This window comes from Rhamphochromis sp. 'chilingali' (assembly GCF_963969265.1).
Source record: "Rhamphochromis sp. 'chilingali' genome assembly, chromosome: 18".
Taxonomy (NCBI): Eukaryota; Metazoa; Chordata; class Actinopteri; order Cichliformes; family Cichlidae; genus Rhamphochromis; species Rhamphochromis sp. 'chilingali'.
In genome coordinates this window covers 34,784,189-34,798,805 of record NC_137945.1, presented here as the reverse complement: position 1 = coordinate 34,798,805, position 14,617 = coordinate 34,784,189, and the positions used below count along the sequence as shown (strand labels likewise).

The 14,617-nt window shown below is 37.5% G+C and overlaps 3 long non-coding RNA genes across 3 annotated transcripts; all 3 read right to left on the bottom strand.

Annotated features, from left to right (window-relative positions):
- Positions 1 to 578: 578 nt before the first annotated feature.
- Positions 579 to 2,560, bottom strand: LOC308386138. The gene is made up of 3 exons (XR_013969730.1): positions 2,331 to 2,560; positions 1,341 to 1,427; positions 579 to 982 (listed from the first exon to the last, which is right to left on the bottom strand). It is a non-coding gene; the product is annotated as an uncharacterized lncRNA (long non-coding RNA).
- A 1,870-nt stretch (positions 2,561 to 4,430) lies between these two features.
- LOC308386047 lies at positions 4,431 to 6,835 on the bottom strand. Its single transcript, XR_013969700.1, has 3 exons — positions 6,183 to 6,835; positions 5,193 to 5,279; positions 4,431 to 4,834 (listed from the first exon to the last, which is right to left on the bottom strand). It is a non-coding gene; the product is annotated as an uncharacterized lncRNA (long non-coding RNA).
- A 1,727-nt stretch (positions 6,836 to 8,562) lies between these two features.
- LOC308385746 lies at positions 8,563 to 10,727 on the bottom strand. The gene is made up of 3 exons (XR_013969621.1): positions 10,315 to 10,727; positions 9,325 to 9,411; positions 8,563 to 8,966 (listed from the first exon to the last, which is right to left on the bottom strand). It is a non-coding gene; the product is annotated as an uncharacterized lncRNA (long non-coding RNA).
- Positions 10,728 to 14,617: the final 3,890 nt, after the last annotated feature.

Sequence of the window (14,617 nt, the reverse complement as noted above, 5' to 3'; positions counted from 1 at the left end):
CTAAAAGAAGCTGTCAAAATGGACAGCAAAGTTGCTTTCATGTTTTAATTAAAAACAGTCTGGAAACACAACAAACAGTAGTCAAGACCTTTTTTCCCCTTTAGTAGTTAAAAGCTTTAATCGGCAGGGCACTAATTTCCACATCTGTAGTCCACATCTTGACCTTCTCAATAGACAGTTTTAACAGCTTCTCCCCCCCCCCGCTTCCCCTTCACACATGAAAACAAAAGACAGCCATTGATAGTCTCTACCACTAACTGTCTCACCACACCTATTTCTGAATTAAAAATTACCCAAAGTGACCTAAAACATGCCACTTTGGGTCAAATGTGAAAAAATATATTAATCTAAGAAAACTTAGCATTATTATAAAACATCTGTCACAAGTCTTCGTCTGTCTGAGTGGTGGCCTCTGTCACATCTGAACAAAACAAAAACAAATAATATTTTTTGACAGTTAGTATTTATAAACAACTTTAACAAATATACATGGGTAAAACAGACATTTGCATATATCTAATCCTTATAAAATCACAAATGAAGAAAACAAAACATGATACTAATCATGGATTTAATATTTTCTCCAAATGATTTATCATAAACTAAAATAAATAATTCGCATTCATGTTTATTTGTATGTAGACAGTCGTTCAATAGTAATTCATAGAGTATTTTTTCTAAGTCCCATTTCTTAAAATAAGACACTGAAGCCAACATTCACTGTTTATACCATCCAAACAATACATTAAGACTTACCATCACGTGCGAATGTAATCGAAGCTTGCAATGCATCCAGCTCCTGGGCAGTGTTATTCAGCATTTCTTTTTCAGCATCCAGCTGTTCTTTTAAAACAGAAATCTTTCTTTCGGCTGCACGCCTGAGCCGCACCTGCCGAACCAAGAGGTCCATTGCCTTGGCATGAAGTTGCAAGCACCTTGTATATAGATCCTCTCTGCTGACCCCTGGGTCCAAGCAGGCATACTGAAATTACAAAATATTTTGGATCATAACAAAATTAGAAAACAGTTATTCGCTTCAATCTATGCTGCCGCTACAATGTAATGTTTGTAGTGCCAGATCACAACAACAGCTGTATAAAAGTCTCAGCTTAACCTTGTGCCATCCTTTAAAAAACTTACGTTGATCACCCTGGGGACCCAAAAAGGCCCCAGTATGGCACAAGGGTTAACAGTGACTTATATGAAAGAGCAAACAAACAAACAAACAAACACAAGAAACACTAAACACAGCATCCTGCCCAGCTCTGTAACAGGTAATGTAGCGTAAAAACAAATTTTTCTACACTATAAATAAAATTTAAGAAATATTTGTTACTTACAGTTGATAGTTGAAATTCTTGACGCAATGATTCAACTTCAGGATCATTAATCCCAGCAAACTTCGTTGGGGAAGCATATGCCATTCTCTATTTATGATAAAGTATGAGGTTAATTAGTTACATTTTACACAACATTCAAACAATATACAAACATGAGAGCATCAAAGAGACTTTACTTACACATAAACATGTAGTTAGTTCACAATAATGATCAGTAATGCAATTACATTCATTCAAAAAACACAAAACATATATATAAATGGTAAATGGCCTGTATTTCTATATCGCTTTACTAGTCCCTAAGGACCCCAAAGCGCTTTACACATCCAGAATGAAGGTGTAAATTAGTCAATGTATGACATTAAGATAATGCTCACCAACTCTTGCTGTCTGCTGCTCAAATTTGCTTAAAGAAAAGGATTGAACGCACAACAAATCACAGCTATGTGAAAAATTACAATTATCCTCTTACGCTCTATAGCCACCAGTACTGTGGCTCAAGAGTTATGCAAAAACCTCCATGTATCACACCTTTCATGCAAATATCACGTAGTATCCACAGAAGCCTTATAATTTTAGCTAAATGGTCATATAAACCATTTCTAAAACTACCAAAGACAGCAGAAACAAGCATGATTGAAATAGCAGTTACTAAACTGCTTAAAATCTGCTAAACACACATAAACCAGCCAAAAATGTTCCACACTTCATGTATTTCATTATATTCATGTTGTGCTTTACTTGTAATAAGAAATCAGTGGCTAATTACCCGGCCTAGCTTTCACAGATTTCAGTCTTTCAAAAAAGACCACAAAATGGCTTAATGGCCCAAATTCACTAAAACAGAAAACCAAACCAAAGACTTTTCACCAGTACCCCTCCCACAAACAATAAAAAAATAACTTAAATACAAAGTAAATTCTGTTACTGAAATTTAAAATGTGGTTTTACACCAAAAATAAAATTCAATTTACAACAAATAAAACTTACCAAGAATTGCACAAGGGCAGGGTTTTTCAAAAATAATCTCTTGTGATGTTTGTTATAGTGGTCTAAAATAATGTCCTCGAATCCTCAGAATGTTAAAATCCAAAGCTCTCCTCTTCTCGTTTGCTAAAAGCAAAGTGGCTTAAAAACCAGTAGCACAGGTATTTATTGAAATCATGAGGGACATTCAAAAAACTTCAAATGATCTTTTGTCTCAGTCTAACCTTTTCAACAGTGTCACTTGCCCCCCCCTTGCTTGCCCTTCACACATGAAAACAAAAGACAGCCATTGATAGTCTCTGCCACCAACTGTCTCACCACACCTAATTCTGAATTAACAATTACCCAAAGTGACCTAAAACATGCCACTTTTGGGTCACTTTAGGTCACAGTCCCAGTGGGTGACAGCATATAAAAGTAAGAAAGCTTAGCAAGTACCTGATGCTGTCAAATCATAAGAAATTAGCAGAAATATCGTAAAACCAAAACAGTCAAATGAAAAAGCAGCATAAGCCAAAGTTCCTTCAGAAGTACAGTATCAGAGAATGGTGAAAGACTGTTGGAATAATTGGCAGTGGAGTTTATCGTGTGGTCTCTGTGTTTTTCTGTCAGTTAATCAGGCTGAATCTGCCAAACTGCGAGATCATTGAAAGGCCCACAACGAATAGACACAACGAAGGTTAAATCAATTTGGTAGCAAAAGACTGTTATTTAGCATCTTCATTGATGTCAATGACAAACAAAGAAGAATAGTTCATTCTGGTGAAAAACCAGCACGAGTTATCTACACAAATCTTCCATAGCTCTAAGGATTAACGGCAAGTCTTGTTCCTTACTGTTCATATTGAGCTTCTGTTTAATACATTGGCAGTGCAATAGCATAGTGTTTAGGTTTATATCAACAAAATACAGGAATCTTAATAGAACAACTAGAGAATGAGAAGAATACATAAATATGAAAAAATATATTTCAGCTTCTCCTCTCTGTTGTGTTGCAACATAGCCATTCGACATGGAAAATGAAGTAGCTTTCAAGAAAGAGAAAGCTTGAAAAACTTACAAACACTGACAATCAACTAGTGTACAGCTTTCAAGTGTAATTTATACATTTTAATAGTAATGTCTTTAAAACTATCAGTGACATTGAAAGGAGTTATTAGTTATTATCAAAACATCAAATTGTTCATAAAACATAAGTTCGCTTTTTTTTATTTTAAAGCCAAAATGACACCAGTGACACCACTAGTGTTTTATAAATCTTGATTCATAAACAATTATGTTAGAAACTTATTTCCTATTCACAATACTTGTTATTATTAAACATTTAATGTGAAAAAGTTTCATCCTCCTCTTAGTCTTCATACATCTCTTTTTTTAAACTTGTAGAGTTGTAGAATTTAAACTAATAACACATATACCATAAGGATGAATAAACAGTCAAAGAAAACCAAAATTTAAAACAGGAACATTTATTATAAAATATTTACACATCTGTCACAACACTTTGTCTGTCTGACTGGAGTCCTCTGTCACATATGTACAAAACAAACCAAAACAATATTTTTCACAGTTGAGTATTCACAGTATTTATAAAGCAATTGTAAAAAAATTGAGTAGTTAAAATCTTTATTCAGCAGTACACTAATTTCCATAGCTGTTGTCACCTTGGTTTCACAGCCTTACAACTTATTCATTTCAACAGTGTGACCTCAAGTTTGCCCCCCCCCGCTTCCCCTTCACACATGAAAACAAAAGACAGCCATTGATAGTCTCTACCACTAACTGTCTCACCACACCTATTTCTGAATTAAAAATTACCCAAAGTGACCTAAAACATGCCACTTTGGGTCAAATGTGAAAAAATATATTAATCTAAGAAAACTTAGCATTATTATAAAACATCTGTCACAAGTCTTCGTCTGTCTGAGTGGTGGCCTCTGTCACATCTGAACAAAACAAAAACAAATAATATTTTTTGACAGTTAGTATTTATAAACAACTTTAACAAATATACATGGGTAAAACAGACATTTGCATATATCTAATCCTTATAAAATCACAAATGAAGAAAACAAAACATGATACTAATCATGGATTTAATATTTTCTCCAAATGATTTATCATAAACTAAAATAAATAATTCGCATTCATGTTTATTTGTATGTAGACAGTCGTTCAATAGTAATTCATAGAGTATTTTTTCTAAGTCCCATTTCTTAAAATAAGACACTGAAGCCAACATTCACTGTTTATACCATCCAAACAATACATTAAGACTTACCATCACGTGCGAATGTAATCGAAGCTTGCAATGCATCCAGCTCCTGGGCAGTGTTATTCAGCATTTCTTTTTCAGCATCCAGCTGTTCTTTTAAAACAGAAATCTTTCTTTCGGCTGCACGCCTGAGCCGCACCTGCCGAACCAAGAGGTCCATTGCCTTGGCATGAAGTTGCAAGCACCTTGTATATAGATCCTCTCTGCTGACCCCTGGGTCCAAGCAGGCATACTGAAATTACAAAATATTTTGGATCATAACAAAATTAGAAAACAGTTATTCGCTTCAATCTATGCTGCCGCTACAATGTAATGTTTGTAGTGCCAGATCACAACAACAGCTGTATAAAAGTCTCAGCTTAACCTTGTGCCATCCTTTAAAAAACTTACGTTGATCACCCTGGGGACCCAAAAAGGCCCCAGTATGGCACAAGGGTTAACAGTGACTTATATGAAAGAGCAAACAAACAAACAAACAAACACAAGAAACACTAAACACAGCATCCTGCCCAGCTCTGTAACAGGTAATGTAGCGTAAAAACAAATTTTTCTACACTATAAATAAAATTTAAGAAATATTTGTTACTTACAGTTGATAGTTGAAATTCTTGACGCAATGATTCAACTTCAGGATCATTAATCCCAGCAAACTTCGTTGGGGAAGCATATGCCATTCTCTATTTATGATAAAGTATGAGGTTAATTAGTTACATTTTACACAACATTCAAACAATATACAAACATGAGAGCATCAAAGAGACTTTACTTACACATAAACATGTAGTTAGTTCACAATAATGATCAGTAATGCAATTACATTCATTCAAAAAACACAAAACATATATATAAATGGTAAATGGCCTGTATTTCTATATCGCTTTACTAGTCCCTAAGGACCCCAAAGCGCTTTACACATCCAGAATGAAGGTGTAAATTAGTCAATGTATGACATTAAGATAATGCTCACCAACTCTTGCTGTCTGCTGCTCAAATTTGCTTAAAGAAAAGGATTGAACGCACAACAAATCACAGCTATGTGAAAAATTACAATTATCCTCTTACGCTCTATAGCCACCAGTACTGTGGCTCAAGAGTTATGCAAAAACCTCCATGTATCACACCTTTCATGCAAATATCACGTAGTATCCACAGAAGCCTTATAATTTTAGCTAAATGGTCATATAAACCATTTCTAAAACTACCAAAGACAGCAGAAACAAGCATGATTGAAATAGCAGTTACTAAATTGCTTAAAATCTGCTAAACACACATAAACCAGCCAAAAATGTTCCACACTTCATGTATTTCATTATATTCATGTTGTGCTTTACTTGAAATAAGAAATCAGTGGCTAATTACCCGGCCTAGCTTTCACAGATTTCAGTCTTTCAAAAAAGACCACAAAATGGCTTAATGGCCCAAATTCACTAAAACAGAAAACCAAACCAAAGACTTTTCACGGGTAACCCTCCCACAAACAATAAAAAAATAACTTAAATACAAAGTAAATTCTGTTACTGAAATTTAAAATGTGGTTTTACACCAAAAATAAAATTCAATTTACAACAAATAAAACTTACCAAGAATTGCACAAGGGCAGGGTTTTTCAAAAATAATCTCTTGTGATGTTTGTTATAGTGGTCTAAAATGATGTCCTCGAATCCTCAGAATGTTAAAATCCAAAGCTCTCCTCTTCTCGTTTGCTAAAAGCAAAGTGGCTTAAAAACCAGTAGCACAGGTATTTATTGAAATCATGAGGGACATTCAAAAAACTTCAAATGATCCAATCACAGAAGCCAACAGGGGAGGGACTGTCACAAAGTAACCAGTGAAGTTACAATGCAATAAACAGTACTCAACACCTTTTTTCCCTTGACTAGTTAAAACCTTTATTCAGCAGTACACTAATTTCCATAGCTGTTGTCCACACCCTTGGCCTTGCCAAAAGACACAATCCAATCTTTTGTCTCAGACTCAGTCTCACCTTCGTTTCACAGCCTTACAACTTATTCATTTCAACAGTGTGACCTCAAGTTTGCCCCCCGCTTCCCCTTCACACATGAAAACAAAAGACAGCCATTGATAGTCTCTACCACTAACTGTCTCACCACACCTATTTCTGAATTAAAAATTACCCAAAGTGACCTAAAACATGCCACTTTGGGTCAAATGTGAAAAAATATATTAATCTAAGAAAACTTAGCATTATTATAAAACATCTGTCACAAGTCTTCGTCTGTCTGAGTGGTGGCCTCTGTCACATCTGAACAAAACAAAAACAAAGGGGGAAAGGTGAGGGGTTATACTTTTCTACATCACTGGTTGTTTGTTGTTGGCTTTAAACAAAATAACCAATAATTATTACAACAATTAAGCAGCATTACTCAATTTCTTCCTATTATATAAAAATGAAGCCAATATCTGGATGAGCTCTAATTACATGAATTAGCCGTGATATATGCCAATATGTCAATATGTATGAGAAATACAATATGTCAACATAATTTAAAAAACACAATCAATGAAGATTATTCCAGAGTCTCGGGCATGCCAGGGCATGTCAGGGTAAACTTCATTCAACTACAGAGGATACTTGCAGTCAAACTAAAAGAAGCTGTCAAAATGGACAGCAAAGTTGCTTTCATGTTTTAATTAAAAACAGTCTGGAAACACAACAAACAGTAGTCAAGACCTTTTTTCCCCTTTAGTAGTTAAAAGCTTTAATCGGCAGGGCACTAATTTCCACATCTGTAGTCCACATCTTGACCTTCTCAATAGACAGTTTTAACAGCTTCTCCCCCCCCCCCCCCGCTTCCCCTTCACACATGAAAACAAAAGACAGCCATTGATAGTCTCTACCACTAACTGTCTCACCACACCTATTTCTGAATTAAAAATTACCCAAAGTGACCTAAAACATGCCACTTTGGGTCAAATGTGAAAAAATATATTAATCTAAGAAAACTTAGCATTATTATAAAACATCTGTCACAAGTCTTCGTCTGTCTGAGTGGTGGCCTCTGTCACATCTGAACAACACAAAAACAAAGGGGGAAAGGTGAGGGGTTATACTTTTCTACATCACTGGTTGTTTGTTGTTGGCTTTAAACAAAATAACCAATAATTATTACAACAATTAAGCAGCATTACTCAATTTCTTCCTATTATATAAAAATGAAGCCAATATCTGGATGAGCTCTAATTACATGGATTAGCCGTGATATATGCCAATATGTCAATATGTATGAGAAATACAATATGTCAACATAATTTAAAAAACACAATCAATGAAGATTATTCCAGAGTCTCGGGCATGCCAGGGCATGTCAGGGTAAACTTCATTCAACTACAGAGGATACTTGCAGTCAAACTAAAAGAAGCTGTCAAAATGGACAGCAAAGTTGCTTTCATGTTTTAATTAAAAACAGTCTGGAAACACAACAAACGGTAGTCAAGACCTTTTTTCCCCTTTAGTAGTTAAAAGCTTTAATCGGCAGGGCACTAATTTCCACATCTGTAGTCCACATCTTGACCTTCTCAATAGACAGTTTTAACAGCTTCTCCCCCCCCCCCCCCCCCCCCCCGCTTCCCCTTCACACATGAAAACAAAAGACAGCCATTGATAGTCTCTACCACTAACTGTCTCACCACACCTATTTCTGAATTAAAAATTACCCAAAGTGACCTAAAACATGCCACTTTGGGTCAAATGTGAAAAAATATATTAATCTAAGAAAACTTAGCATTATTATAAAACATCTGTCACAAGTCTTCGTCTGTCTGAGTGGTGGCCTCTGTCACATCTGAACAAAACAAAAACAAATAATATTTTTTGACAGTTAGTATTTATAAACAACTTTAACAAATATACATGGGTAAAACAGACATTTGCATATATCTAATCCTTATAAAATCACAAATGAAGAAAACAAAACATGATACTAATCATGGATTTAATATTTTCTCCAAATGATTTATCATAAACTAAAATAAATAATTCGCATTCATGTTTATTTGTATGTAGACAGTCGTTCAATAGTAATTCATAGAGTATTTTTTCTAAGTCCCATTTCTTAAAATAAGACACTGAAGCCAACATTCACTGTTTATACCATCCAAACAATACATTAAGACTTACCATCACGTGCGAATGTAATCGAAGCTTGCAATGCATCCAGCTCCTGGGCAGTGTTATTCAGCATTTCTTTTTCAGCATCCAGCTGTTCTTTTAAAACAGAAATCTTTCTTTCGGCTGCACGCCTGAGCCGCACCTGCCGAACCAAGAGGTCCATTGCCTTGGCATGAAGTTGCAAGCACCTTGTATATAGATCCTCTCTGCTGACCCCTGGGTCCAAGCAGGCATACTGAAATTACAAAATATTTTGGATCATAACAAAATTAGAAAACAGTTATTCGCTTCAATCTATGCTGCCGCTACAATGTAATGTTTGTAGTGCCAGATCACAACAACAGCTGTATAAAAGTCTCAGCTTAACCTTGTGCCATCCTTTAAAAAACTTACGTTGATCACCCTGGGGACCCAAAAAGGCCCCAGTATGGCACAAGGGTTAACAGTGACTTATATGAAAGAGCAAACAAACAAACAAACAAACACAAGAAACACTAAACACAGCATCCTGCCCAGCTCTGTAACAGGTAATGTAGCGTAAAAACAAATTTTTCTACACTATAAATAAAATTTAAGAAATATTTGTTACTTACAGTTGATAGTTGAAATTCTTGACGCAATGATTCAACTTCAGGATCATTAATCCCAGCAAACTTCGTTGGGGAAGCATATGCCATTCTCTATTTATGATAAAGTATGAGGTTAATTAGTTACATTTTACACAACATTCAAACAATATACAAACATGAGAGCATCAAAGAGACTTTACTTACACATAAACATGTAGTTAGTTCACAATAATGATCAGTAATGCAATTACATTCATTCAAAAAACACAAAACATATATATAAATGGTAAATGGCCTGTATTTCTATATCGCTTTACTAGTCCCTAAGGACCCCAAAGCGCTTTACACATCCAGAATGAAGGTGTAAATTAGTCAATGTATGACATTAAGATAATGCTCACCAACTCTTGCTGTCTGCTGCTCAAATTTGCTTAAAGAAAAGGATTGAACGCACAACAAATCACAGCTATGTGAAAAATTACAATTATCCTCTTACGCTCTATAGCCACCAGTACTGTGGCTCAAGAGTTATGCAAAAACCTCCATGTATCACACCTTTCATGCAAATATCACGTAGTATCCACAGAAGCCTTATAATTTTAGCTAAATGGTCATATAAACCATTTCTAAAACTACCAAAGACAGCAGAAACAAGCATGATTGAAATAGCAGTTACTAAACTGCTTAAAATCTGCTAAACACACATAAACCAGCCAAAAATGTTCCACACTTCATGTATTTCATTATATTCATGTTGTGCTTTACTTGTAATAAGAAATCAGTGGCTAATTACCCGGCCTAGCTTTCACAGATTTCAGTCTTTCAAAAAAGACCACAAAATGGCTTAATGGCCCAAATTCACTAAAACAGAAAACCAAACCAAAGACTTTTCACCGGTACCCCTCCCACAAACAATAAAAAAATAACTTAAATACAAAGTAAATTCTGTTACTGAAATTTAAAATGTGGTTTTACACCAAAAATAAAATTCAATTTACAACAAATAAAACTTACCAAGAATTGCACAAGGGCAGGGTTTTTCAAAAATAATCTCTTGTGATGTTTGTTATAGTGGTCTAAAATAATGTCCTCGAATCCTCAGAATGTTAAAATCCAAAGCTCTCCTCTTCTCGTTTGCTAAAAGCAAAGTGGCTTAAAAACCAGTAGCACAGGTATTTATTGAAATCATGAGGGACATTCAAAAAACTTCAAATGATCTTTTGTCTCAGTCTAACCTTTTCAACAGTGTCACTTGCCCCCCCCGTTCAGGGAAACGGGGTTGTCATGGTGGCACGTGGAGTTTCAATCACTCGCCAAAAAGCAGTAATCTGCTGTCACTCAAAATCAAAATGTCCAATATGTCCCAAAGGTCGCAGGCGTGATGAGACTCGAGCTCGGAAATGTTTGTTATGCCATTTGTCAGTAATGGTTAGAGTGCCACCTAGTGGAACGACTATAATCATGATTGAATGAGATGAAATGTTAGCTGGTGGTTGAATGCATGAATTCCATCAATGTGACATCAGATCGGACGTGCTGGTTGTAGGTGTTGGGCGTAGCTCGACGCGATGGGGTGCGAGGGCCCTCATAACGCTGCTTGCAGCTTTAATTAGGGCCCGAGCACTGACAGTGCGAAGGCCCTATTGTAATTGCTCCGTTTATTATTATTATTATTATTATTATTATTATTATTTCGGCAAATGAATCGGCCTTTTGAGGACCTAAACATGCTCGAAAACTCATGAAATTTTGCACACGCGTCAGGTCTGGTGAAAATTTACGTATTTTAATGTTCTCAGACATGGCCAGGGAAAATTAGCTCAGTAGCGCCACCTAGAAAAATGAAAAACGCGAGCCCCCGGTATGGGTATGACCTACATGTTTGAAAGTCAGTACACCTATATAACGTTCAGAGTCGAACAAAAAAGTCTATTATGGCAATGTCCTAAACCCAACAGGAAGTCCGCCATTTTGGATTGAATGTGACATTTTGGCTCTGATTTTACCGTTTCCATGCCTCGAACTTTAACGAACTCCTCCTTGGGGTTTGATTTCATAACCTTCATATTTGGTCAGTGCCAACTACACCCTTATGCCATGTTAAATTGCGGAGCTTTTGAGTTTTCACAATACCATGAGGCCGTGGCGCCACGGCGAATTTCGATGACTCGCCATGAAAATCTTATTGCCTCTCATTCTGTCATAGATTTTCTGACCTTGACCAAAGTGAACACATATGATAAGGCTCCACCCCTGAACATATTTCAACTGCCATATTTGACACCAGGGACAGCGCCACCTAGTGGGAACAGGAAATGTCATGTTTTACACTTTGGGGTACAGTATAGTGATGGGTGACACCTGCAGCCTCAAATTTCTCCAGGAAAGCCTTAAGGAGTTGGTCTTGGGTTACAGTGAAAACTGTGACTTTTCGCAAAAGGGTGTGACCCCAGCAGCATGGCGAACTTTGATGTCACGCCATGAAGAAACAAATTAGTATAACTCAATGAAATCCAGTCTGTTCAGTACCAGACTTTACAGGCATGATGTCAGACCCGCCCTGAACAGATTGATGTGCCCATTGTCGGAAATACGGACAGCGCCACCTAGTGGCAACAGGAAATGTCATGGCTTTAACTTTGTTGTACTGATTTTCACAGGTTGATCGTGGCCACCTCAAAAGCGGTGAATATCACCATCAGTCCCTCGTGATGCTTCAGTGCAAAAATTGTGACTTTAAACTGAACGGCGCACCCTGGTGGCAACGCGGTTCATCATGAAAGATGAAGTGGCTTTTGAGGGGCTTGGAAAGTTTATAGAGGCTTGAAATTTGGCACACACCTCCAAATGGATGAAGGCTTTGTTGGCATGTGATCATTTTCATTAAATAGCGCGAAATTGCTCCACAGCGCCCCCTACAATATTTCAAAACATCAGCCCCTGCTCTGTGTTTCATCTATGAGTCTGACACTTGGTAAGCTTGTGTAAGATATCAAGATGTACAAAAAAGTCTCTTGGAGCAATATCCCAAATCCAACAGGAAGTCAGCCATTTTAAAATTAATGTGTAATTTTGATGACATTTTCCCCCCTTTTCAGGCCTCATACTTTGACGAACTCCTCCAAGGGATTTCATCATATTGAAGCATTCTTCAGTGTGTAGAATCTAAAGACCTTTGTGATGTTAAATTGCGAAGCTTTTTCCGTTCAGGGAAACGGGGTGGTCATGGCGGCACGTAGAGTTTCAATCACTCGCAAAAAGCAGTAATCTGCTGTCACTAAAAAACACAATGTCCAATCTCTCCCAAAGGTCGCAGGCGTGATGAGACTCGAGCTTGGAAATGTTTGTTATGCTATTTGTCAATAATGGTTAGAGCGCCACCTAGTGGCATGACTATAATCCTGGTTGAATAAGATGAAATGTTAGCTGGTGATTAAAAGCATGAAATCCATCAATGTGACATCACATCGGACGTGCCGGTTTGAGGTGTTGGCAGTGGCTTGACGTGCCGGGGGTGCGAGGGCCCTCATAACGCTGCTTGCAGCTTTAATTATTATTATTATTATTATTATTCAGGCGAAACAAGGGCCTTTTTGAGGGCCTAAACATGCTCAAAAACTCATGAAATTTTGCACACATGCCAGGTCTGGTGAAAAATTTTGTATTTTAATGGTTTTACATATGAGCACTGGGAAATGGCTCTACAGCGCCACCTATGCCTTGTTAAATGCAGCCCTACGACCACATCGTTTGAGCTACACGTATGAAATTTGGCACACATGTGTATCATGCCAAGACGAACAAAAAAGTCTGTGGGCCCATTGACGCAAACCCAACAGGAAGTCCGCCATTTGGAAGAGAAGGTGACATTTTGGCTCTAATTTTGCCATTTCCATGCCTCGAACTTTTGCGAACTCCTCCTTGGGGTTTGATTTCATAACCTTCATATTTGGTCAGTGTCAACTACACCCTTGTGCCATGTTAAATTGCGGAGCTTTTGAGTTTTCACAATACGGTGACGCCGTGGCGCCATGGCGAATTTCGATGACTCGCCATGAAAATCTTATTGCCTCTCATTTTGTCATACATTTTCTGACCTTGACCAAAGTGAACACATATGATAAGACTCCACCCCTGAACATATTTCAACTGCCATATTTGACATCAAGGACAGCGCCACCTAGTGGGAACAGGAAATGTCATGTTTTACACTTTGGGGTACAGTATAGTGATGGGTGACACCTGCAGCCTCAAATTTCTCCAGGAAAGCCTTAAGGAGTTGGTCTTGGGTTACAGTGAAAACTGTGACTTTTCGCAAAAGGGTGTGACCCCAGCAGCATGGCGAACTTTGATGTCACGCCATGAAGAAACAAATTAGTATAACTCAATGAAATCCAGTCTGTTCAGTACCAGACTTTACAGGCATGATGTCAGACCCGCCCTGAACAGATTGATGTGCCCATTGTCGGAAATACGGACAGCGCCACCTAGTGGGAACAGGAAATGTCATGGCTTTCATTTTGTTGTACTGATTTTCACAGGTTCATCGTGGCCACCTGAAAAGCGGTGAATATCACCATCAGTCCCTCGTGATGCTTCAGTGCAAAAATTGTGACTTTAAACTGAACGGCGCACCCTGGTGGCAACGCTGTTCACCATGAAAGATGAAGTGGCTTTTGAGGGGCTTGGAAAGTTTATAGAGGCTTGAAATTTGGCACACACCTCCAAATGGATGTAGGCTTTGTTGTCATGTGATCATTTTCATTGAATAGTGCGAAATTGCTCCACAGCGCCCCCTACAAAATTTCAAAACCACAGCCCCTGCTCTGTGTTCTATGTATGATTCTGAAACCTGGTAAGCTTATAGGAGATATCAAGATGTACAAAAAAGTCTCTTGGTGCAATATCCCAAATCCAACAGGAAGTCAGCCATTTTAAAATGAATGTGCAATTTTGGCAACATTTTGCCCTCTTTCCAGGCACCGTTCTTTGACGAACTCCTCCAAGGGATTTCATCAGATTGATGCAATCTCCTGTGTGTGGAATCTAAAGACCTTTGTGATGTTAAATTGCGAAGCTTTTTACATTCAGGGAAACGGGGTGGTCATGGCGGCACGTAGAGTTTCAATCACTCGCCAAAAAGCAGTAATCTGCTGTCACTCAAAAACACAATGTCCAATCTCTCCCAAAGCTCATAGGCGTGATGAGACTCGAGCTAGGAAATGTTTGTTATGCCATTTGTCAGTGATGGTTAGAGCACCACCTAGTGGGACAACTATAATCATGATTGAATGAGATGAATTGTTAGCTGGTGGTT